Raw genomic sequence first — 25,321 nt, forward strand, 5'->3', positions numbered from 1 at the left:
GAGCCACACAGAGACACTGCCAGCATCACACCTGGCCTTCATTTCCTTCCAACACCAAGGTCAAAGCCATAGCCCGACTACCTGGTGAACCTGATATAGGTGAAGCTTGCGGAGGCCCCATGTGCCCTGGTATTGGGCCAGAGGAGGCCCACTTCCTCTCCTATTGGAGTGGCTCTCAGCCAAAGGAGCAGTTTCCTGGTCTAATAAGACTGGAGAAAACCTAAAGTTGCTAGGTCAGACTCCTTACGTCAAAGGGAAGGGAACTGAGCTGGGATGTTTAAGGAATGTCCCGGAGCTAACAAATCCAGAGCAGATGGTGTTATTGAGAACCAAGACACCGGAGTCTACTGAGCATCCTTGGGCAAGGCGCTGTTCTGGGACCTGCTAGACGTACAAAGGAATATAAATTATGGACTGCACCAGGGAGCTGACAACAATCCTGAAAAAAATCACTACCAAGAGGAGATGCAAGAAAAACCAAGACAGTAATTGAAGAGAGAGATAAGTCAGGAAGTCCTCAGCCGTGCCAAATAGAATTATATGTATGCCATTAAGTTGTGTTCAGGAGAGCTAGTTCAGATCTATTTCGGCTGAAGTGCTTGGGGAAAATTATAACAGACAAAATTAGATTTAAACTGGACCTTAAAGGGTGAACAGATGCAGAGAGAAAGAGAGAAACCCAGACAAGTCAAGAGCAAGATAGGGTGGGGAAAAAATACATAAGTCAGTATGCTGATGTGGAGGTACGGTCACGTAAGGAAGAATACTTGATATGGAGCAGAAAGTTCTGGGCTTAGATCCCATAGTTGGACTCACCCCCCCCCCCCCCCCAGACAGACCCTCAGCTTCCTCCCTTGTGAGTGCAGGTAGTGGCCCCAGCAGACAGGACACAGTGAGACCATGTGAATGTCACTGAGATGGCAGCAGTTGGCTCTCCGTTCTTTGAGTCCCTGATTCCATGTCTGGGGGAGGTTCTGTGACCACCATGAGATTTCTGCAAGTATCCAGTGATTTAAATGACCATCATCAATTTCCTGTCTCAAAATCCCTCACCATATTCTTGTGCCTTTCCCATGACCGAGTTCTCTGCTCAGCACTGACCTGTCCCGAAAGCAATGTGCAGCATGGGACAGCAACCAGTGATGGCAGATGGGGTACCAGGAGGCAACGGGAACTATCTGTGAGTTATTGCACTGCAGGCTCTGAGGGACTACCTGTTTCACGTGTCTCTCCTAGCTTCTGGGGCTGCCCATTGACCATTGGCATTTCTTGACTTGGAGACACATGAACCCATCTCTCCCTTCATTGTCCCATGGCCTTCTCCTTGTGTGTCTCTGTGTCTAAATTTCCTTGTTCTTAAAAAAGATATTAGTCATTGGATTAGGACCCACCCTAATCCAGTACGATCTCATTTTAACTTCATTTTGCCTGCAAAGACCCTATTGCCAAATAAGGTCCCATTCACAAGTATGAAGGGTCAAGACTTGACCTTATCTCTCTGGTGGACACAATTCACAGTAATAAGGTCACTGTGAGTTATTTATTTTTTATTGCCTCAGATGGAATTGAACAACCCTGCTGTGACCAAGTCAAAGTCTGGAGCCAGGGCTGTCGGTGGGAAGGGAAGACGTGAGCAGATAAAAAAGTAATCCAAGGATGGAATGAATTGATCCGCTTTGTGTGAATTTGAACCAATGGAAAGAGAAAATGATGTAGATTTTGAGCCCTGTGTGTTTTTAAGTAAGCAAGCACATGCTTCTGTAATCGTGACAGCTGCTGGTATGGTAGCATGTAAGTTCCATGAGTAGAGGTGCCATATTGTCCTGCATCCATCCCTGTGTGAGGCTTCCAACAAAAACTCAGCAGAGTAGAGGAAGGGGAGGACCAAGCTAGGTTACAGAAGAGGAAGAGAGAAAGGATTTGAAAAAGGTGAGAATTTAGAACCATTTCTGGAGAAGGTTATGTCGTCTTCATTGTCAATAATGCTTAGCACACATTTGTGATTCCCAAGAATCAACTAGAACTAGTTCGAGCTCTCAGGCAGGTTATGTCCTATTCATTTGGTATTTAGGGTAGAAATAAATGAAGCAAAGAGCGACAGAGCTCAGAAGCGGAAGTAGACAAGTAACAAGGAGTTTGGGAGTCTTTTGTCTCCAAACAGGAGTCCTCTCCTCCCCTTTGCTCACAAAGGACCTCTGGGCATTCGTACCAGGAACTTGCCCCTACTCGTGTTTATACAATTCGATGGATCAGGTGAAATGAACTTGAGCTATGGGCACTCTGTCCCCTGAAGGTCTTGCATGCCAATTGGATGCTGTGAAAACACCTCTTCATTATTCTGCCCCCACTCCCAAACCTGAGAAACAGAAGTAATAAAGTCACTGTAAGTTATTCATTTTTTATTGCCTCAGATGAAATTGGACTGCGAATATACTTAGAGAATTCAGATTTTAATTGTGACTAATTACATTCAGACTCATAAAACAGCAAAACAACACCCAAGGCCAAATGGGAGGAAGGTGGAGCTGCATTTCACAAAAGAGGATTTACCCTCCACTATGGTATTTGATGTCTGCCAGCCACATCTTATTACCTGGCAAAGACATGTGTGGGGGTGGAGGCTTGGGGAGGAGGGCTTAATCAAGCCTGCTGTAGGAGAGTGAGTAGACTTTCCTTCTAGTTTCCAAGGCATTCCAAGACTGAACTAGGCTTGTTTTTTGTTTGTTTGTTTGTTTGTTTTTGTTTTTTTGGTTTGTTTTTTTCCTACAGAAAACACAAACTAAAGGAGACTAGTGAATATACGCAGCTCTCTCACCTGGAGGGCATGAGTGCAGCCCAATAAGCCCACCAGTAGGAGAAGCCAGGAGTGCCCAGTGGGCAGGAAGGGGATTTGGATTACCTTTTCAATCTTCTTCTTGGAGGTCTAGAACCACCATTCTCCCTGCCATGGGAGCTGCAACTTTTCAGGAATGACCTAAAAGGGCAGCCCTGGTAGCTCAGGGGTTTAGCACCGCCTTCAGCCCAAGGTGTGATCCTGGAGACCCGGGATCGAGTCCCACATCAGGCTCCCTGCATGAAGCCTGCTGCCTGTGTCTCTGCTTCTATCTCTCTCTGTGTGTCTCTCGTGAATAAATAAATAAAATCTAAAAAAAAAAAAAAAAGGAATGACCCAAGAAATTGTGGAGGCTTAGGCCAGTTGATTAGTGTTCAGCAAGTCAAAAATACACACCCCTTGCTTGCTTTTGTGCAAAATGGCGTGGATAATTGTGGGGAATCAAATACAAATGAAATTTTCCCTCAAGAAGCTCAAAGTCTGGCAAGAAAATACATTCACATATTGCAAGTGGTAAATGCCATAGACAAGTACAAATTAAGGACTGTAGAAGTCTGTCTCTTGTCTTTCCAGAGCCAGGAACTCATTGGCTGAGAAATAACAGTGAGGTCAGGAGGGTGCTTATGCTAGTTAACCTAAAAAAGTTATTATCTCTAAAGAAAAGACTACAACACTGGGATTCCAAATCGTTTGTAACTTTTTTAAGGGTTTTGTTCACTGTTGAGCCCGTGTAGCTAGAAGACACCTAGTACATAATGACCCTCAATACAGATTAGTTGAGATATGAATTAAATTGTTCTTTAAGGTGCTCACTGAAAAAGGAGTTTGTCTTCTGGAAGTGTAAGAAGCAGTTGTAAAATCCAGTCATGACCCCCTCACAGTTGAAGACATTTATCAATGTTAATTGAATTTGATGTTTCACAAATGTCTCTGTCCCTGGAGGAATGAGTGATGTGAACATTTTTTCTGCCTTGGTGAAAACTGCCATGGTCGATTTATAATCAGATAGAACAATGCTCTATATTTTTAAAAAAAAAAATTTTTAAAAAAAAACAGAAAATAACAAGTGTTGGCAAGAATATGGAGAAATCAGAACCTTTGTGCCCTGCGGAAGTGAATATAAAATAGCACAGCTGTTGTGGAAAACAGCAGAGCCATTCCTCAAAAATCAGACACCGAATTCTTGCACGATCCAGGATTCTACTTCTGGATATACACTCAAAAGAATTGAAAGCAGTGTCTCAAAACTGAAATGAAAAAAAAAAAAAAGCAAAATTAATGTCAGTGTTTGGAATTACATATAAATCTAGATTTTAAAAAAATATTTTATTTATTCATTTATTCATTTGAGAGAGAGAGAGAGAGACCATGAACAGTGGTGGGGGAGTAACAGAGGGAGAAGCAGACTCCCCACTGAGCAGGAAGCTCGATGCAGGGGCTTAATCCCAGGACCCTGGGATCATGACTTGAGCCAAAGGCAGACACTTAAAGATCTGAGCCATTCAAGTGCTAGATTTTGAGATAAAAATAAGAGCAGATAAAAGTAGCCAGTCTTAGGAAGCTCTGAGACAGAAACTTCAAATCTTACATTAAGTAAAAAACTTCAATTTAACTGATAAAAGAAAGGAAACCAGTTAATGAGAGATGTCAACAGTTCATGTTTAGTTCAATAAAGTGCCGAGTCAGAGCTCATTGCTCTAATCAGTACTTCCAGTTCGACGAGGAACAGGAAACAACATGGGGCACACAGTTTTTCACAAAGTGTGTGTGTGTGAGTCTGTGTATGTGTGCTTATTTGAGGGGGAACATATGTGAATGCTTGTATTTAACATTTCCCAACTCTCATGTAATGCCCTCCTTAAAAAGCTGGAACTAGTCCCAATTTTTCCCTCCTTGAACTTTAGGGTCAGTATGCTTTATTGAAGGCAATTTAATGTCATGGGAAGAAAAAATTCACAATTCTGATCAATGAGGAATAGAGGGGGTCCTGAGGTAAATGCATGCAGCACAAACCAATGCTGAAAATGCTTCTTTTTTTCGAAAAATTGTATCTGTTTGTATGTTTGTTTGTTTATTGAGAGAGAAAGAGATTGAGAACAGGTGGGGGAGGGACAGAGGGAGAGGAAGAGAGAGTCTCAAGCAGACTCCATGCTGAGCACAGACCACAAGGTGGGGCTTGAACTCAAGACCAACCTTGAGATCACAACCTGGGCTGAAACCAAGAATCAGACACTTAACCAACTGCATCAACCCACCACCTCTGAAAAACACTTCTTTAGAGTGCTGGCAGGAATCAGATGGCACGCTCAAACACCGTGACTGAGCTGAACTAATGAAGGCACTACCCATCAAGATGTGGGCACAGCTATGAAGCCAACAATGGATACGGAAGCATCATCCATGGGCGGCAACCACTGGAGAGCCACATCTCCTCTATGAGGAGGGGACAGCAGAGAGAGAGGATACCAGCCACCCACAGAGACTTGTGACTGAGAGACAGTGGCCATTAGCCCAGGGATGCGCCTGCTGCTGACCCATGGCCTGAAGGAACACAAACACCCCAACCATTTTATCCCCAGTTTCCTCTGGGGCTTCATGGGCTAAATCCCCTGGAAAGCCATAGACAAAGGGGTCCAGGGGGGGCCCTTCATAGAGGTCAGCTTCCTGGGGCTCCGAACATGGTGGGGAAGAGTGGGAGTAGATCTGGACAGCCCCACACAGAATACCCAACACAGCATTACTCTCTTTTTTTATCTGATGCCTCTAAAACTAGTTCATGACATATTATGTTTTAAAATGCATTTTCCCCCAAGTTTATATTATAATTGTTTAACTTCAGTTTGTGTCTGTGAAGCCAAGGGATGCCCAAATATCTGATTAGACACTCTTCCAGGTGTGTCCGTGAGGAAGTTTGAATTTGCTCTCAGACTGATGACAGCGGAGCTGGGAAATCGATCTCCTCCCACCCTTGGTGCTCTTGACTTCTCCTGAGGTTTTAGCTCGCAGACGAGACTGTGGGACTTCTCAGCCTCCATAATCATGTGAGCCAATGCTTTATAATTAATCTCTTTCCTCTCTCTCTTTCTATATATCTAGATAGAGAGATATACAGATAGATCTTGCTGGTCCTGTTCTAATATGGTATCGATGTATTTACTTAGGAGAAGGAAAATCACTAAAAGTAAACTAAATAAGAGAATTGAGTCACTCAGTCATGCATAATTGTCCAGCATGCATCCTAAAGGACAAAGTATTCTAAACTGTTTAGGAATAAGGACTCTATAATGACTTGGTATCTGTGCTTACACAAAGTAGTTCATGGACATTTTAGTTTAATATATATATATTATATTAATTATATATATATGTGTATATATATATATATATATATATATATATATATAAATAATTTAACCACCATCATGCTGTGTATTCATCATCTGCAGTCTTCACTTGCTCAAAATTTTCAGAGTTCCCTGCTGGCAGCCGAACTTCCGTCTGGGAAATGTATGAGCCAGTCTATATCTCCCATGATGAGTTTCCAAGGAAGCATTATAATGAAAGAATGTGAGTTACTCATAATCAATGACTAAAGGAAGCAACGTTCTAAGGAGTCATGCACTGTCTTTGGCAAGGTGGGAAAGCAGAAACTCACAGCAGGCACTCAACAAATGCCACGCTGAATGAATGAATCCCTTTCTCACGGTAAAAGAGATGGGGATGGGGTCATTTTTGCTCAGTGAGTGGAGCTAAGGAAACAGAAGAGATCATCCGCCACATTATCTTAACATTCGTTCCATTCTTGTTCTTCACAGTGCACCCTCAGCTCCAGGGGAATGTAGGGCATGGCCCCTCCGGGAACCCAGGCAAGATGCCCCCACAGATGATCTGTGGCCCAAGGCGAGATCCTTGGCTGATAGAAGAGCAAGTCTACTCCACATTCAAGAGTAGCTGTGGCTGAGATGAATCAGTGACACACTGGAGTCTCTGGGACCCCAGCCAGGGTTCTTCTTGGAGTTGTGAGCTCATTCAGCCTTTTGAGAAGGGCCACCACTTATATACATGGTAAGGGGGAGACATCAGTTTCCTTTATGACCCCATCAGGTGGTACCGACACCCTTCTTCTATGTGTTTAAAATAATGGACATTACGTCATGCCCTTGACAACGAAGATAAACATGTTAGGAATCCAAACGTGATTCTAAACGCACATCCAGTGATGTGTGGCCCAGGTCCCAATAAGATTGAAGGATTCATTGCCTCAGCTCCCAGAGCCCTACTGCACGTGGCCCTCAGCTGTCAGCCCCTTTCCAAGTGGCCTCAGTTGAGGAGCTGCCTCACCCAGGAGGACATCCTCCTTCCAAGATGCCCTGCCTCCAATGTTCACTTGATTTGGGATGCATAAAATTCAGGCTTGTTGCTCCAGCTCAGTACAGTTCTGAAAGGTCATCTCATCTTCTGATCTCCTGGGAGGGTTGGCCAAGGTTACCACTGACCCTGCATTGCATCTCAGCTCTGCCCCTTCCTAAATCCTGCTTCCCCTCACTCTCCCTTCCACAGCTGTGGATCCAAAGACAGTCCCTGAAGAGTCCTGCATGCTAATCTCTGTCTCAGACTCTCAGTTCCCAGAGGACCCAACTTGCTGTAATTACCAACCCATTGGTTTACTCTTGCTCACTGCCCTTTTTTTAAAAAAATTAAAATGTAACACACATTTTGGATAGGGTACCCTACTTGGATAGGGTATGGTACCTAACTATCCAATTAAATAATAATCTAGGTGTTGCTGTAAAGGTATTTTGTAGAAGTGATTAACACAATTAGTTGACTTTAAGTAAAGATTACCCTCAAGAATGTGGGTGGGCCTCACCCAATCAGTTGATGACCATACGAGGAGAAATTGATGTTTCCCTGGAGGAGAAAAAATTGTGCCTAAGAACTGCAACATCAGCTCCTGCCTGAGTTTCAGCCTGCCAGCCTCCCCTGCAGATTTTGGACTTGCCAGCTCCACAGTCATGTGAGCCAAAACCTTAAAATAAATGTCTTGGTATATATATCCTTTTAGTTCTGTTTCTCTGGAAAACCTGACTTACATAGGCTTCCACCATGACTGGATTTTTTCTCTTTGTATACTTGTCCTTTTTTGTATTTTATAAATTTGGAGGTTATGTTATTAGTTACAAACAAATTTAAGATCATTTCATTTAAAGTTGCAATTTTTTTCAAGATTATATTTATTTGAGAGACAGGGCATGAACCCAGGGGAGGGGGAGAGGGAAAAGGAGGAGCAGACTCACCATGGAGCATGGAGCCCGATGCGTGATCATCCCAGGACTCTGGGATCACAACCTGAGCCAAAGTCAGACACTTAACTGACTGAGCCACTCAGGTGCCCCAAGGTTGAAGCTCTTTTTGCTCTGAAATGAACCACTTTTAGCTCTGACTTTGTAACTTTTGGTTTGCATAATATTTTCCCCATCCTTTACTCGTTGATATATCTTATATATAAGATGTGTCCCTTATGAACAGCATGTTCAACTTTGTTTTATTTTATTATCTGGTCTGAGGAACTTAATATTTCAATTGAAATACTTAGTCTGTTTAAATATACTATAATTTAGGCTTAAATCTACCACTTTGCTATTTGTTTTCTATTTGCCCTGACTCTTCTATATTTCCTGTCCTTTCCAAAGATTTTTCGGATTTACGTAATAATTTATCATTATACTTCTTCTTCTGTTAGCTTGTTAATTATACTAAAAAATTGGAGGAGGCAGTACTTTCTTGGAGATTGATTACAACAGGTATTATTGACTTATTAAAGTGCTATTTGGGGGGCACCTGGGCTCAGTGGTTGAACGTCTTGCCTCTGGGTCAGGTAGTGATCCCGGGGTCATGGGATTGAGTCCCACATCAGACTCCCCTCAGGGAGCCTGCTTCTCCCTCTGTCTATGTCTCTGTGTCTCTCATGAATGAATAAATAAAATCTTTAAAAAAAAATCAAGTGCTATTCTTGTTGTCTATTTTAATTTTCTATTTTAGATCTCACAAAGTGATGTTATTATTTATACAATCAGCATTCATCCAGATTTATGTGTAGCCTTATCATTACTCTTCATTATTTTTAATTCCTTTGTTTTGTTTCATTATACGTCATTTACTGTGATAAACGCGTTACGTATGTTGCTTGTCCATCTGAAGGCAGCCTTGCCAGGTAGTTCCCATTTCACAGTTGAGGGAATCAAGGCTGAGAATAAACAGCTTGATCACTGGGAGCATAAGCTTTGAAAGTCAGTAGACTCCACCACCTGTGGTCTTGAGTCATCTATCCCTGTAAGCTTCTCTTTATCTATCAAATGGCAGATACTAATAACAACAACGGCATCCACCTCATATTTCGAGTGTGAGCCTCTGATGAATTAAGGCACATTAAATGTTTAATGTCTGGCACATCGTATGTGCTCTACAAAGGTTGATCATGATGATGAGGAGCATCCTCTAATAGACATGTTGTGCACCATCACCTCTCCTGGGTTGTGCATCTCAGGAAAACTCGGCCCCCTTCAGCGCCTGGAGTGAAATGGCATTCAGCAATCCCTGAGAAAGATGTGACCACAGATCTGACTCAAGGGCGACCAGGGTGACTATTCTGTATTGCCTTTATTCTCATAAAGCCCTTTTCCATTCTGAGATCTACAGTCTGCCACGTTTTCTTCCAGGATTTTTATCAAGGCTGATTGTCAACATTTACATCTTTAATCCACCTGGTATTTACTTGAGGGTAATATATCAGAATACATATTTAAGTTTATCATATTAATGTCCTTATTCTGCTTCTGGAGTTTCTACTTCATTCCTTGTTCTAGTAGTCTGTGCCACCACCACCACCACCTGTTTTTAATTATATTAATATTAAACCATGTTTTTACATCTAGTACAACAAATATCACAAGTCAATCTTTTTCTATTTTGTTTCTGTTATCTTTTTTCAGCTCTACTCATGAATTTATTCTAGATGAATCTTAATTTTACTTGAACATGTTTCAATAAATCCCACTGGGAATTTAAATGCAATTACATTAACCCTATAAGTGAATGATTTTCATTTAATATATTCTTTTCTCATGTAGCTATCAGATTTTTTGGCTGCCTTCACCTTGTTTGCAAAATTCTTCATAAGTTCGCTTAGGGTCTTCGTATTTTGTGTTACCATTATAAAACGGGAATTATTCCCATTAAATATTATACATAACTTTTTTCTGAATTTTAGAAAAGCCATTGTTGTTTATGAATTCCTCATGTGTCTAGCCACTTAATTTTAAAATTTGGGTGTGGGATCTTTCTAGACAGAGAATTATCATTCTCTAAAAATAATAAAAAGGTACATTTCTTCTCTTTCCAATGTTACATATCACACTATGTTGACTGAAATTTCTAGAACATTAGATGATAACAGTGGAGAAAACTTCCCTCTCTGGTTCTCAGTTTTAGTGGGGCATTTTAATATCTCTCTGGCAGGTATGGCTTTGGCTGTTAATTTCATGTATGTCCTCTATTAAGAGATAATGCTTACATTTCTGATTTTGCTGTTTCTTTTCTCCCCCTAAAAAAAAGGTCTAAACTAGTAATAGTAGTAGTAGTTCCAGCAGTTGCTAGTATATAATGAATACTCATCAATACTTAATACACAGTAGACATTTAATACAGTCATCTCAAAATTTATGATGCAGGGTTGTTATTATTCCCAGTTTAACAAAGAAATGGAAGTGTTAACTCATCTTGATCATGCAGCTGCTAAGTACACAGTTCAGCTTAGAACCCTGGTCTATAAGGGTTAAAGTGTGCCTTGAGGATTTTTTTTGTCATGCAGAGAGCTCATGGTCCTTATTCTGCATGTGCCCCCTCCTACATGGACTTCCCACCCGTCTCTGCTCAGCTCTGTGCCTCAGGAGGATAACTTTTGTAAACTGTACTCCCCAGCCTCATTTGCTGGCTGCTTTCTATTGGGTCTGGCCAACTAGGGTCACTGACATGATACTGGAAGATAAGGAGAAAAGGTGACCATATTTCTTCCTTGACTCTCTCTCCCCCCACCCCAAAGTAAAATTTTTAGTAGTAGTTGAGTCCACAGTAATAGCCCCTTTACCATTGCTTAGCTGCCAGCACGACCTCTTCCCTTTCCCCCTCTGAATAAGGGGTAGCTTACCATGGGTGCTATCTCTAGGTGTCTCACCACCCTTGTATGTGTCCTTAGCTTTGCCAAGCTTGTTTCAAGCTGTCCCTTCACTAACGTCTCTATCTAAAAAATCTGGTGGGGACCCTACTTATTCAGAGTTCCCATTTTTTTCTAATTAAAAAATGTATCTTGTAAAACTCCAAGAAGTTAATTTAGGAGAAAAACCTAGATGACCTTGAGTTTAGCAATAACTTCTTAGGTCTATTTTTGAGTAATCCCTACACCCAATGCGGGGCTTGAACTCACAACTGAGGTCAAGAGTCTGATGCTTTACCAACTCAGCCAGCCAGGTGCAATGACTTCTTAGATCTAAAAGCACAGTCAGTAAAAGAAAAAAATTAATATATGGATTCCTTTAAAATTAAAAACTTCTGTTTTGCAGATGACATTCTTCAGAAAATGAACAAACAATCCTCTCTAAGGGAAAGTTTTTTCAAAGCACATGTTAGATAGAGGACTAGTATCCAAAATATACAAAGAACTCTTAAAAGTCAACAATAAAAAAAACAAACAATATAGAAATAAGCAGAAGAGCTGAACAGATACCTTACCAAATACTATATACAGATGGCAAATAAGCATATGAAAAGATGCTCTACATGATTAGGGAATTGCAAATTAAAACAAGGAGCTACCTCTATTCACCTATTAGAATGCCAAAATGCAAAGCACTAACAACACCAGATGTGGGCTATGGAGCAAGAGAAACTCATATTCATTTCTGGTGTGAAAACAGAACCCTGGAGTGACTTTGAAAGTCAGTTTGGTGGGGCATCTGGGTGGCTCAGTTGGTTGAGTGTGTGCCTTTGGCTCAGGTCATGATCTCAGGGGTCCTGGGATCAAGCCTTACATCAGGCTGCTTCTCCTTCTGCCCCTCCCCCTACTTATGTGCTTTCTCTCTGTGCTAAGTAAATAAATAAAATTTTTTCAAAAAGTCTCATTTTGGGGTTTTTTTCTTACAAAATTAAATATACCCTTACTATATGGCCTAATAATCATACTCCTTGGTATTTAGCAAAATGAGTTGAAAACCTATGTTCAGACTAAAACCTGCATATGAGTGTTTATTCATAACAGCAGCTTTATTTATAACTGCAAAAAAATGAACTGTAAACCATAAAAAGACATAGAAGAACCTTAAATTCATGTTGATAAGTAAAAAAACACCAATTTGAAAAGCTACATACTATATGATTCCTACTGTAGGGAAGGAAAAATAATTTTCCCTCTACTCTTCTGAGTTCTTAGCTGAGGCTCCTGCAGTACAAGACAGATTAACAAGAAAAGAACAAAAATAAGTCTATTAACTTTTCTGTCTCATGTGCATCTGGGAGATACACAGGGAAGAATGGGCCCTCAGGAGACTCGATGCTGGGGCAAGGGGTGGGGGGTCTGAAAGTTCAGAACAGAGTGTGTCTGGGTGCAATGCCCACTTCTAAGCTCGTCTTCGGTGACGAGAGTCCCTCTTCCCTGATGAAGGCACTCCCGGAGGGGATTGATGACAGCTGAGGTCTTTTTGCAGGATCTGACTTAAGGCAGATGATGGAGATCAGAATCTCTCCTGCACCTGCTGTTTTCAGGCGTCTTCAGCTCAAAGTAATCAGTGTACCAAAGCAGCATATGTTAGAGTGGCATGTCCTGAAGTCCCTCAGTCACATTTTTGGGGCATCATATTCTGCTTCCCTTTACTATGAGATGACATTCTGGAAAATTCAAAGCTGTGGAGATAATAAAAGGATCAAAGATTTGGGAGGAGGGAAAGATGAATACATGAAACACAGGGAGTTTTAGGACAGTGAAATCTGTAGGATGCTGTAATGGTGAATATGGAGCAATATACAGTTGTCCAAACCCACAAAAGGTGCAACACCAGGAGTGAATCCTAATGTAAACTATGGACTGGAGTTAGTAACAGCGTATCAACATGCGCTCATCACTTAGAACAAATGAACCCCCCTAATGTAGGATGTTAATAGTAGAGAAGACTGCAGGAAGAGAAAGGATATGGAATCTCTGTACTTTCCACTCATTTTGGGGGGAGCACACCTAAAACTGCTCTAAAAAATAAAGTCTATTAATTTTTTAAATGCATCCTCATTTTGAATGCATTTTCAGTAGAGATAATTGTGTAGCTTTTCCTTTCAACTAGAGACATGATACATTAAATTGATAGATTTCCTAGTGCAGTGTTGTCCTTACATTCCTGGAATAATTCTATTTGATCGTGTGGTATGTTCTCATTTTTATTTAGCACTGAAATTTATTTGTTAGAATTTCATTTAGAATTCTTGCACCTATATTCATAAGTGAGAGTGTCTCATCTGCTATTTTTTTTAAGTTCAGCGGGTTTGGTGCTTTCTCAAGCATTGGTATCAAGTTAATATAACTTCATGAAAATAAATTGAGATTTAAATATAACTATAGATTAGGCATATGTGCTATATTATATACAGTAGAAAGTATTTTGTATAAAGCCACTTGACCTTGAAATCTTGAAGTGATTTAAAAATCTCTGAAAAAGACTTTTAGAAGCATGCATAGTCATTGGACTATTCAGGTTTCCTGCTTCTTTTCAAGTAAAGTTTTATAATTTACAGTTGGCCAGAAAATTGTGCTTTTCATAAAAATATCAAATTTATTTATAGAACATGTATTTTAAGGTTATCCTTATTTGTTTAGTTTTCTCTGAATCTGTACTCATATTTTTTTACTCCATTTGTGTATCTTTATTTGAATCCAATTCGTTTAATCAAAATAGTAAAAATTAAAAATGAATGCATGTCTGTTGTCGAGTTTCTCTTATTTATATAACTAGCTTTCAGATTTATTAATCTATCAACTTAATAGCTTTCCCCTTTCCTGCTGTGAGGGGAGGAAGGTCTCCTCCATTCTAGGTTCTCCAGGTGGGGTCTGTGAATTAGACTAGGCAGAAGCAAATGAACAGGGGAGTGAGTAGTCAGTAACCCAAAGAGGTGGTTAGATCTACAGAAAATGAGTTTGGGAAATTTTGGTCAGGGAGGCAATTTGTGGGAAGGTGACCATGAAAAGTATGGTAAACAGGAGTTGCTTAGGGGCACCTGGGTGGTTCAGTGGTTGGAAGTCTGTCTTTGGCTCAGGTCATGATCCAGGGATCGAGTCGCACCTCGGGCTCCTCATGGGGAGCCTGCTTTTCCCTCTGCCTGTGTCTCTGCCTCTCTCTGTGTGTCTCTCATGAATAAATAAATAAAATCTTCAAAAAAAAAAGTTGCTTAGTAAGATTTGTTCTGCACATTTAAATTGATGCCTTCTTTGTTCTTAAGTGTCCCTCTCTTCCAGGTACAGGAGAAGACACATCTCTACTAATGAAGATTTCCTTTGCAGAAGACAAACCTGTACCCTGTTTTCAGAGCTTTTCCTGTGTCTGCTTATTCTCAGTGGCCTTCAGTTCAAAATAATCCCTATGCTAAAGACATATTTGGGGGTGGCATATTTTGGTACCCCGCACTGATAATTTTTTAATGAGATATGATTGACATACAACATCATATTAGTCTTAGGTATACAACATAATGATTTGATATATTGGCATATATACAAGTGAAATCATACTGTATTTGTCTTTCTCTGTCTGACTTACTTCAGTTAGCAGGATGCCCTCAAGGTCCATCCATGTTGTTGCAAATGTCAGGATTTACTTCTTTTTTTGTGACCAAATAGCATTCCAGTGTGTGTGTGAGTGTGTGTGTGTGTGTGTGTGTGTGTGTGTGTAGTTTTCTTTATCCATTAAGGATACAAGTCCCTTATAAGGTATATTATTTGCAAAATTTTCCTCCCATTCTGTGGGAGTTTTTTTGCCCACTGTCTTGATGGCATGCTTTGAAGCACAAAAGTGTTTCATTTTGATGATGCTCAGTTTATCTATTTCTGTTGTTGTTGCTTGTGCTTTTGGTGTCCTGTCTAAGCAATCACCAAATCCAAAGTCACAAAGATTTACACTTAGGTTTTCTTCTGAGGGTTTGATAGTGTTAGCTCCTCTATTTTGGTGTAGATCCACGTTGACTATTTTTTTGCATATAACATGTGAGAGGGCTTGAACTCTATTTTTTTTTTCATGTGGACATCTACTTGTCCTGGAACCATTTGTTAAAAAGACTATTCTTTCCTCCATTGAATTGTCTTGGCACATAATTTTAACTATAGTTTGTCAGGGTTATTTATAAATGGTTTATAGTTAGAACTTTAATTTTCTAGTGAGCTAATGTTTGAAAAGTTTGCTTTTTATTCCCAAATGATTGAATTCTTTTAAATGTTTTACCAGTATTAATTTTTATTACATTGTGATGAAAGGCTGTTATAGACAAATAAAATTTTATTAAAATCTTATAAACTATATGAGATACGTGTTTCAGTTAATATTTTTCAAAAACTTAGAAGAGTATATTGAATCCAATGTGGGAAACAAAGTCAAAAGAAAAAAATTAAAATTTCTTACTACCTACAGCCCAGTGACAAGTCCTTGAAACAAGCAGAGCGACCTTCCTCTGGGATCTCAGCTGTGTCAATATTGACACTTTACTAAGGGCAAAAGATAATTTTAGCTTAACATTGTCCTGACCCCCCAAATCTATGTTAAGTTTGCTTTAACATAGAAAAATTCCTTTGGAAACTTCTTTTTTATCTCTACCCCCTAAGATCTATGTTAGTGATCATCCTCCAAGAGTATGCTCCATTGATATACATCTGAAGGGTCTCATGGCTAAGGTTTTATTAGACAATAATAAATGACCTTTTCCTAACAATAGTCAACCCCCGCGAGATCCTGGAAACCTTGCTTCCAAAATTCCTTAGGGACTTACACTATCCCCGATCCCCTCCAAACTGGAAAGTATATAATCATCTCACACAACTGCAGTGCACCTCTTTCTACCCACGTGTCCTGTCCCTGTGCTTTAATAAAACCTCCTTTTTTTTGCACCAAAGATGTCTCAAGAACATTTCCACATTAAAATCTTTGTAAGGTAAAATATTTAATATCTATTAATTAGAATCTTATTAATTACATTATTTAAATCTTCTACAACCTTTTATTTTGGTCTTGATTCATGAATATTGAGGATAACATGCTCCAAGTTCTCTGATTTCTTGTATTTCCAAATGCTTGTATGTTATTTATTGTAGAGATACACTTTTAATGCATTACATTTCATTACAATTTTATCTTCATTGTGATTTTTTTCCCTTGTGCGTATAAAATGATCATCTTTGCAAAATTCTACGTTTCTTCGCCTTGGATTCTCCATTGTTATGCTTTCTTTGGTTTGTGTTTATTTGATATAACTTTTCACATACTTTAACTTTCAATTCTCTTGGTTATTTTCTTATTGCATTAATTTTTTACTTCTAATAAATATTAAAATGGTTTATCAAATTCATCCATTTAAATTTATTTTTGTACATGATATATATTGTCATACCTGAAGTTAATGATGATGATTAATAATAATAAGTAATAACCAGCAGCAGTAGGAGCATTGCTTGAACATTGTGAACCAGACATTAAGTACTTTTCAGCATTATTTTATTTATCCCTCAAATTAACCTTTGAATTAGGTTTAAAGTAACCCATCTTATAAGTGCAGAAATCAGCTTTAGGAAGTTGATGTTTTGTATCCTTGTTTCTTTGGCTTGCTCTTTTCTTGTTTTCTTTTTATAAAGAATTGACTATTTTTAATGTTTCTTACTTCTAATAATTAAAAAGATGTACACATGTATTTTTAATTATCTAATAAGCTTCTTTGAATCTTAAGACATGCACTTGAAACAATATTTCATTACTATTGCCAAAGAAAGACAGTTTCTATTGATACTTCTTGATGTAAAAGTAGAAAATTAGCAGCTTTGTATTTCCTTGCTCTTTTACTACATCTAATTCTTAATTTTGATTGCCAATAATCTGGAACTTAAAGGTGTGTGCGAGAGAGAGGGAGAGAGAGAAAAAGACTCCTTTCACTTTTATGAAAATTTTAAAAATATATGCACCCTGTGTTCAATTTTTTTCAATAATTATTACAATTTTAAAAATCCGAATGTTCTCTCATTTATCTGTCATAATTTCCACATTCTCAAGTTTTTGCTTTGCTTTGAGGCAATACATATTCAGTGTGTGTGGGGGGGTGTTTTCTCATGTTTTGTTGTTTAAAAAGGGCACGGAAATGAACTGCATTCTAAAGCCTTGACTATTTGTTTTTGCTTTTACAGATGAAGAAAAACTTGTTTAGTCTAGATTCGTGGTTACAACCTTTCCCCTTTAAATCTCTGTAAATGGCACTCTTGTTTATATCTGATGTTCATTACCATGGAAAAGTCTGAGACAAAGATTATTTTTCTTTATTTTAGGTAAATTGACTTTTCTGCCTGAATACTTGGAGGATGTACTTTTTACTGAGATTTGTATGAATGTCACAAAATTGCATCTGGATGTTACTCTATTTATTCTGAAAATAGATAAAGCATTTTGATTAACAAACTTAAATTATTCAGATGAAAAGCATGTTATTTTATTTTAGCTTTGATGGTTACTTCTGTTCTATTTGCTACATTGAAACACACACCCACACCCATACACAGAGTTGATTTTATCAATCTTATATTGTATCTGGGTTTTGAATTTTTCCTCCCTCCAAGATTATGTTCTATTTGAGCATTTACATGGTTTCAGTGTTACCTTTTAGATCACTGATCATTTGGGGTTTCTTCTTATGTGAAATATAAATCCAATTTTACTTTCTCATCAATGAATCTAGTGTTTGAATGCCATTTACGAGAAAATTCATAATTTTCCCAATGATTTAAGATGCAGCTTTTATAACATACAAATGTTCCATATTTTCTAGACTTTATACTCTGTTCTGTCGCTCGTGAAACGTTTCCACGTTGCTTTAATTGCAGAAGCTTAGTTAGTGGAATATTATAATACTTCAAGGATGAAGACCCCTTTACTTTCTTTTCAGAGTGTCCTTGGCTATTATTCCATATTTTTAAAGAATCCATATGCATTTTATAATCAAATATCTAGCCCAAGGGAAAAATAAACCAACCTCGTTAGTATTTTTATTTTGATTACATTCAGTTTTTACATTGATTCAGAAGAATGGACAGGTTTATAATGTTGTTTTGTTGTATCCCTGAACAAGGAGTATCTTCCTTATTATTCAAATCTGTTATATGTTTTTCAGGAGTGTCTTATACTCTTCCTCACTTTCTTTTTAACCGATTTCTTGTAACATTTAAGTATTTTTCTTTTCTTTCTTTCTTCCCCCCCCCCCCCCCCCTTTGAATGTGGAATCTGCTTCTTCATTTGTCTTCTAATTTTTTAGGGTGATCAAAGTGCTTCGTGATGAGTAATATTCTTTTCTTTCTATAATGTAAGCCTTTTGCTACACTTCTTTCCTTCCCCCTTGGGCCTTCCTTCTGCCTCCTTCATCCCCGGAAGACTCTCAAGTCCAGTCTGATGGAATTTTAAGCTTCATCTTTTTAATCCCACACTAGCCTGTGCTCTGATCCCCAAGGTCTCAGACTTGTTCTCCACACCCCCCTACTCAGGAGGGGCCCCTCTTCTCCTGTGGGCACCTTCTCATTCCACCACTGTGATTGGGAAAATATTCGACATACTATCCCCAAATATGGCACATTGGCATTTTGCATACTTTAAACTGAAGGAGTTTGAGAAACAGGCAGAAACAGGACGTTCACTCTGACCTTCACCCCCCTCACCCCTCTTCTCTGAAACAGTTCATAGAGGCCTCACATAAGAGGTGCCCTCTGTGTACCTAGAAGGAACCCAGAGAAAAGGAGCATCATTATCTCCAAAAACAAAAGGACACCTGTTTACTGCACTTACCCCATTCTCCTGAACCTGTCATATTCCTCCATGACTGTCCTGTCTTCCTCAGACCCAAGATAAAAATATATGGCTGCTTCCTCGACTTTTCATTTCTTTTGAAGGCGGATCCATCATTTCAAACTTTATTAAAGAAATGTGTATGCTTTTCTCTTGTTAAGCTGCCTCTGTCAGTTTAATTTTCTGACGCAGTCAGGCACCCTAAGAGGGTGAGGAAAATGTTTTCTGCCTCTGACGCTGTTACACCGCAATCTTTCTCTGACATTCAACCTTTGCTTCTCTCTGCTGCAGCCTGAATTCTGAGCCTGGCTCTGCTGCTCAGAATGCTCTCCCCAATTACATTTGTAGTTTATATTATTCGTTTTCTCCTTGTTTTGTTGTAGGTAAGGATTACAGGTGACTCTCATAATCCTCGTTGTCCTGTGTGCTCTTTGAAGGATACGTGGAGAGATTCAGATTTAGGTAGCTGCTATTTTGAGCCTGGGTTTGTGTGTGTGTGTCTTTGGGGTGGGGAGTGCTGCCTTCTGCTTTAATTTGGAAGAGCATACCATAAATGCTGGCTTTTGTTTATGATGGTGGTACAATTAAGTAACTACTATATCAACACTGAATAAAGGGAAACCAATAAACCTCAAATAATTTTCTCAACAATTAGGTTAGAAATTAGAGATTAATTTTCTGCAACCCATTGTTTTGTTTTTATTTCTTTTTAAGATTTTATGGGGGGAGCAGAGCGAGAGTGAGAGAGTATCTCAAGCAGACCCCCCTGCTGAGCATGGAGCCTGATGTAGGGCTCTATCTCACCACCCTGAGATCATGACATGATCCAAAATCAAGAGTTGGACACTTAACTGACTGAGCCACCCAGGGACCCTTTTTTTGTTTCTAATTTAAATTTTCACAATAAGCTTAGCCCCATGAGAAACAAGAGTGATTCCTGCCCCCTGTTCACCCCTCCAATAAACTTCTAAACTAATTGGCACTGAGCTTCGCATTATCCTTGAAGAGTAAGAGAATGAGCACATAACCTATCCGAGAGTCTGAATATATTTGTCAGTTAAATAATTCATTTGGACAACTGCCATGGAGATTAGGCCCGTATGTGAAATGATCATCAGTCTGTAACTCCAGCTGTGAGGTTCACAAAGAAACCAAGTAATAGCTGTATGTATATGGATAAAACAAAATATGCATAACACTCTTTCTTCTTACATATTCAAAATTAAGACATTTTTCCTCAAGGTAAAGCACTAAGAACTTTTCCTTTTTCTGGTCTGTCTATAGAGGAGGTAAGCTGGTGTTGAAAATTCTAAGATAGAAGAATCTTATTTTAAAAACAGCTCAACAAAACTTCAGTTAGGCTTTGTTGCAGATTGTTTACGAATTTTCTAGATGCCAATTTATTAAAGCAAATGAATCAATAAAGGAAACCTACTTTAGCTTTGTCCAATCAAAAGTGAGCTTAAGGGAAAGGCATTTGACTATGTCAAATAAATTTCTATAAGGATGGAAGATTTTACAGATAGAAGCACCACTTTTTCTCAGAAAGTAATTACTACCTGTGGCCCTCTAATCATTATTTTCTTCAAACATGATCTTTCTTTATGACAAGTAAGTTTGAATTTGACTCATCACTGAGACATTATTATCCATACCACATTTAATCCATTAAACAAAATGACTCATGTTTTAGTTTTAAAAATCAATCAACTTAGATTCTGGGGATGTGCCAGAGCAAGATCCTCCCGCAGGTTCTGAATTCTTTTAGTTAATGACATTGCATTATAAATTGGCCATTGTTTCTTTTCCTTTGTTCATATGGTTGTCTGAGCACTTGGTGCTCAGCTGGTGTTTGCGTTTTGTATCTACACAGAGCTCAGGTGCTGAGATTACAAACCTTTTCCTCAGTGCTCCCTGCTGATTCCAGACGCTGGAGCCCACTCTCACTGCTACTATCTCTGCTCACAGTTCTCAACTGGAGGAGATTGAGAAGCTCCAGTGTTATATGGTACAGATGGTGGCTACACTTGTGAGCATAACATCTAGAGAAGTTGAATCAGTTATGTTGTATGTCTGGAGCCAATGTAACATTGTGGAATAACTGTACTCAAATAAAAAATTAATAAAAAAATAATAAAATAATTTAAAAACAAAAACCCTCTGCCTTGCTTCCCAGGGCCATTTTCTCTTGAATCTGTGTTTCACATGTCTTCCTGTCTCCAGCTCCCTCCTTCTGCCACCAGCATGCTGCCTTTTCCCTGATGGGCTCAGACTTTGGCTGACATTAAAACAAATCACCTACCTGAAATCACATTCAGTACAATAATGTCTCCACGCCTTTTAATTTTTCCAAGTTCTTCCAATTCAAGGTCCAGTGTCTTTCTGAAAATGAGAATATTCTGGGAACTAATTTCTGTCTCATCTATCAAGATTGAATGTGACATTCTCTCTGTAATATTTAGTCTATTATGCTCTCACTTAATATGCTCAGAGCTGCCAATGTTCATGTGTATCCTAATAGTTGGAATTAGAAATGCTTCCTTTAATATAACTCACTCCCCCCCCCTCCCCGTTAACATTCACTTACCGCTCTGATGAGAAAGTGGTCTTTAATCTGCACAAACTGGAGGCAGATTCCTGCCCTCTGGGCTCCTCAGGGACACGTGTTCATTCACTTCTTAGAGAGAAATATAGACATTTCTGTGTTCTATGTTCCAAACTTCTTTCAGCTGGCTTTATTTATAGGTCAGTTTACTGAACTCCTTAAATCACTGAGGCTAGGCTTTTTGATTTATCTATTTTGAGATTCCTGAAAATGAAAGAATTGTCAAATTTCATCCAATTTTTTGTCTCAGAAAAACTGCCCAGTAAATACAAAATTCATATGTGGGCTAATCTCTCAATTGTCAAAGATATTTATTTTGTGCAATAATTAAGATCAATTCATGGATTTATAAGAAAATAGTATCGGGTTCAGCAAGAGAAAGAACTTTCTAACAGCCAGTGCTCTGGAGCATAAAGTAAATTGGTTGGGGATTAATGAGCCCTGTGGAGCTGGGGGCTCAGCAGAGGTCACCTGGTCCCTGGCAATCCCAAAGATTCAAGCACACTGTGAAGAATGTTAAACAAGATTGACTTTTACTTCTTATTCTGACATCTAAGACTGTAAGACAACCAAGCATACGACAAGTTATATAATGTTCCAGACAAACAAAACAAAAATACCATTTTCAAGACTATCCTCAGATGACTCATGTTGAGAAATCTAAAGTCTTGCATAAATATTTTCTTATTACACACTTGTGGCCTTAGGTTTATTATTCTTGCTGTGCCTCATCTCTCTTTCTGTCTTGTTAAAGTCTTCCTCATCATTTGAACCAAAGAGCAAGAACATAAAAGTCTTCCTCATTTCCTTTTCTGATACTCAGGTGGAATGGAGAAATGATGGAGGTGACAGCAGATTTACGATATACATAGCTTTATGATATGTTCACAAATGCCTTGATGACAAGCTAGAAAGGGGAAAAGTGGATGTTGCTTGTCTTCTTTTTCTCATTATCACTAATGTTATGTTTTTAAGACATTTTAAGACAAATGTCTTAAAGTCTACAGGATTTAAACAACAACATAAAGGAGGATTTTCTATCCTCCATCCAGTTCTGACATGCTATGATCTTGTGGTTTTAAGGATTCCCATGATTTTGTGGACAATAGATCCATCACTGGCCAGGAAGCAGAGGCATTTGCCCTAATCTCTGTTGATCTTGCTCCCCCCAAAAATGTCTTAATCAGCACAGTCAGACAGTATACTGGGTTGGATGAATTGTCGTCTTTTTTAATGTGGTACACCTAAGTTTTTATGCCCCCAGACTATTTCAGTAAATTTCTCACCATCCTTTTTCCTCTATAAAGAACAAGGAGATTAAAAAAAAAGTTAATATGTTGGCATTTCCTTCCTCTTTAATAAGACACAAATTAGCAATGAGTGAATGCTTGATTACTTTGTAGACTTTGCTTTTTCCTTCTTAGAATCTGGTGAAGGTTTTCAGGTAAAGGGAAATATTTAGAACTTCTGGTTTCAGTTCTGATACATAACAAGCTTGGAACTCACTCTATTCCCACAACAAGAAGCTGACCTCTTTCTTGGAAAATCAAAGACATTTCTTGGACTCATGAGAGAATTGAAGTTGCAAGGCAAACTGTGAACCCAAAATCTGGAGGGACACAGGCTAGGTCTGCTTACTTGGAGTGAAAGCCACTGGAGCCATATACTGGTAGGAACACTCAAAGGGTAACTTTGTTGAATTACCCAAAGCAAGTGTGAACTCACATGAGCAAGAAACCACACAGGGTGACAATCTGGGAAGGGCTGGGAGACATTCTTTCATGGGCTTTGCCTTCAGGAAACTCACAGGATCTCAAGACGAAGATGTGAGAGATCCACTCATGGCAATAGGAGGAAGGGAAAAGTAATCTTTGCGACATGTGTCCATAATAAAAGCCTTTGCTCCATCGGAAAAGACTTGACTAGAGCCATATTCATGTTAGGGAAAATTCATTCTTCCCATGACAGCAGAGTCTGAACTTCCTGTCTACTTGAATATGAGATAAAAACAAAGCATAGTCAACAAGGATCATGGTTTCGAGGGAAAAGATTGGAAATGCTGCACTCAGAAAAGACTAGGGGCAGGCAAAAAATACCGTAGAGGAAATGTTTGTGAAAGTCACAACTCCATGACACAGACTCATTTACAGAATTAATTTGATTGATGAGATTGTACAATGTTTCTTCTCCTCTATACATTATCACCACATCAAAGGACTCCAGTATGGTAACAGTGGAGTACAGCTCAGAGAGCTGACCTGCCTTTTCCCTGGGGAAGCGTACTTAGGGAAGCCTGAGTCAAGAGCAGATACAAAGGATTGTAGAAGGGGAGAAGGATAGGGGGATGGGGTAACTGGGTGAGGGGCACTAAGGAGGGGACTTGATGGGATGAGCACTGGGTGTTATACTGTATGTTGGAAAATTTAATTTAAATAATATATATATTTTTTAAAAGCCAAGTTGAATTTTAATACCATTTTAAAAAAGAAAGAGACAAAATGGGGACACTATAGGAATTGGAGACCTCTGGTACCTACAATACAGCACATGCTAAACAGCAAAACTCCCAACCAGATGACCATACATTTTCATACTCAATGCCCATTTACCTGAGTTCCTCTTACCTAATACAACATGCCTGACTTCCAACAAAAAAATTACAAGATATACCAAAAGACAAAAAAACAAAATAAAAAATAGCCCCACAGTCTAGAGAGAAAAAAAAAAGCATCAGAACTAGACTCAGAAAAGACACACATGTTGGAATTATTAGGCAGAGATATTAAAATAACTACTTAACATGTTAAAGGTCCTAGTGGAGAAATTAGTGTGTAAGAAGAGATGGGTAATGTAGGCAGAGAGATGGAAACTCTAAGAAAAAATCAGAAGGAAATACTAGAAATAAAAAGCACTAACAAAAATGAAGAATACCTCTGATGGGCTCATTAGTAGACTTGGCACAGTCGAAGAAATCACTGAGCTTGAAGACAGATCAATAACAGCTTTCCAAATGAAAATGCAAAGACAAAAAGGGTGAAAATACAGAACAGAGCATTCAAGAACTGTAGGACAATTTCAAAAAGTATAACGTACATGTAATGAGAATATTGGAAGGAGAAGAGAAGATGATGGGGAAGGAATATTTGAAGTAACAATGGCCAAGAACTTCCCAAACATAATGAAAAGTATCAAATTACAGAGCCAGGAAACTCAGAGAACACAGAGCACTCAGTAGCAAACAAACATAACTAGGCGTATCAGACTCAAACAGCAGCAAACCACAGAAAATCTTGAAAGCAAGAGCTCTGGGTTTTGATAGAAAGGTGTACTGTCCGGGCTGTCTTGCTTCCGGCCAAGAAATACTGGACTTTACCTGTTTTAAACATTGGTGGCTTTCTTTTATAACCAATGAAAGGATGCATGTAAAAAAGCTTCATTATGGATGTTACCTTCTTCCTTATATGAGTGAAAATCAATGAGGTCATGTATATATGAGGAAGCACTCTTTAATTGCAACATTCTGTGAATATGAAGAGTTACAATTTTTAACCAAATGCATCCACATGACTCTTCCAGAGACCTTGAAACAAGCTTTCTCAGCAAGGAGAATCTTGAGGTGTGTTTTGAATCACAAGGCATTACCTTAATGGATGGAAAATTAGATCTTATTTTTGGCTGAGATGGGAATGGAGCTGGAGCTCCCAAGGCAAAAGGCGACAGAAGGGTGAGATGCAGCTCATGAGATCGAGAGTTAGGGTGGGAGTAAAC

This window comes from Vulpes vulpes, chromosome 15 (genome assembly GCF_048418805.1).
Source record: "Vulpes vulpes isolate BD-2025 chromosome 15, VulVul3, whole genome shotgun sequence".
NCBI lineage: Eukaryota > Metazoa > Chordata > Mammalia > Carnivora > Canidae > Vulpes > Vulpes vulpes.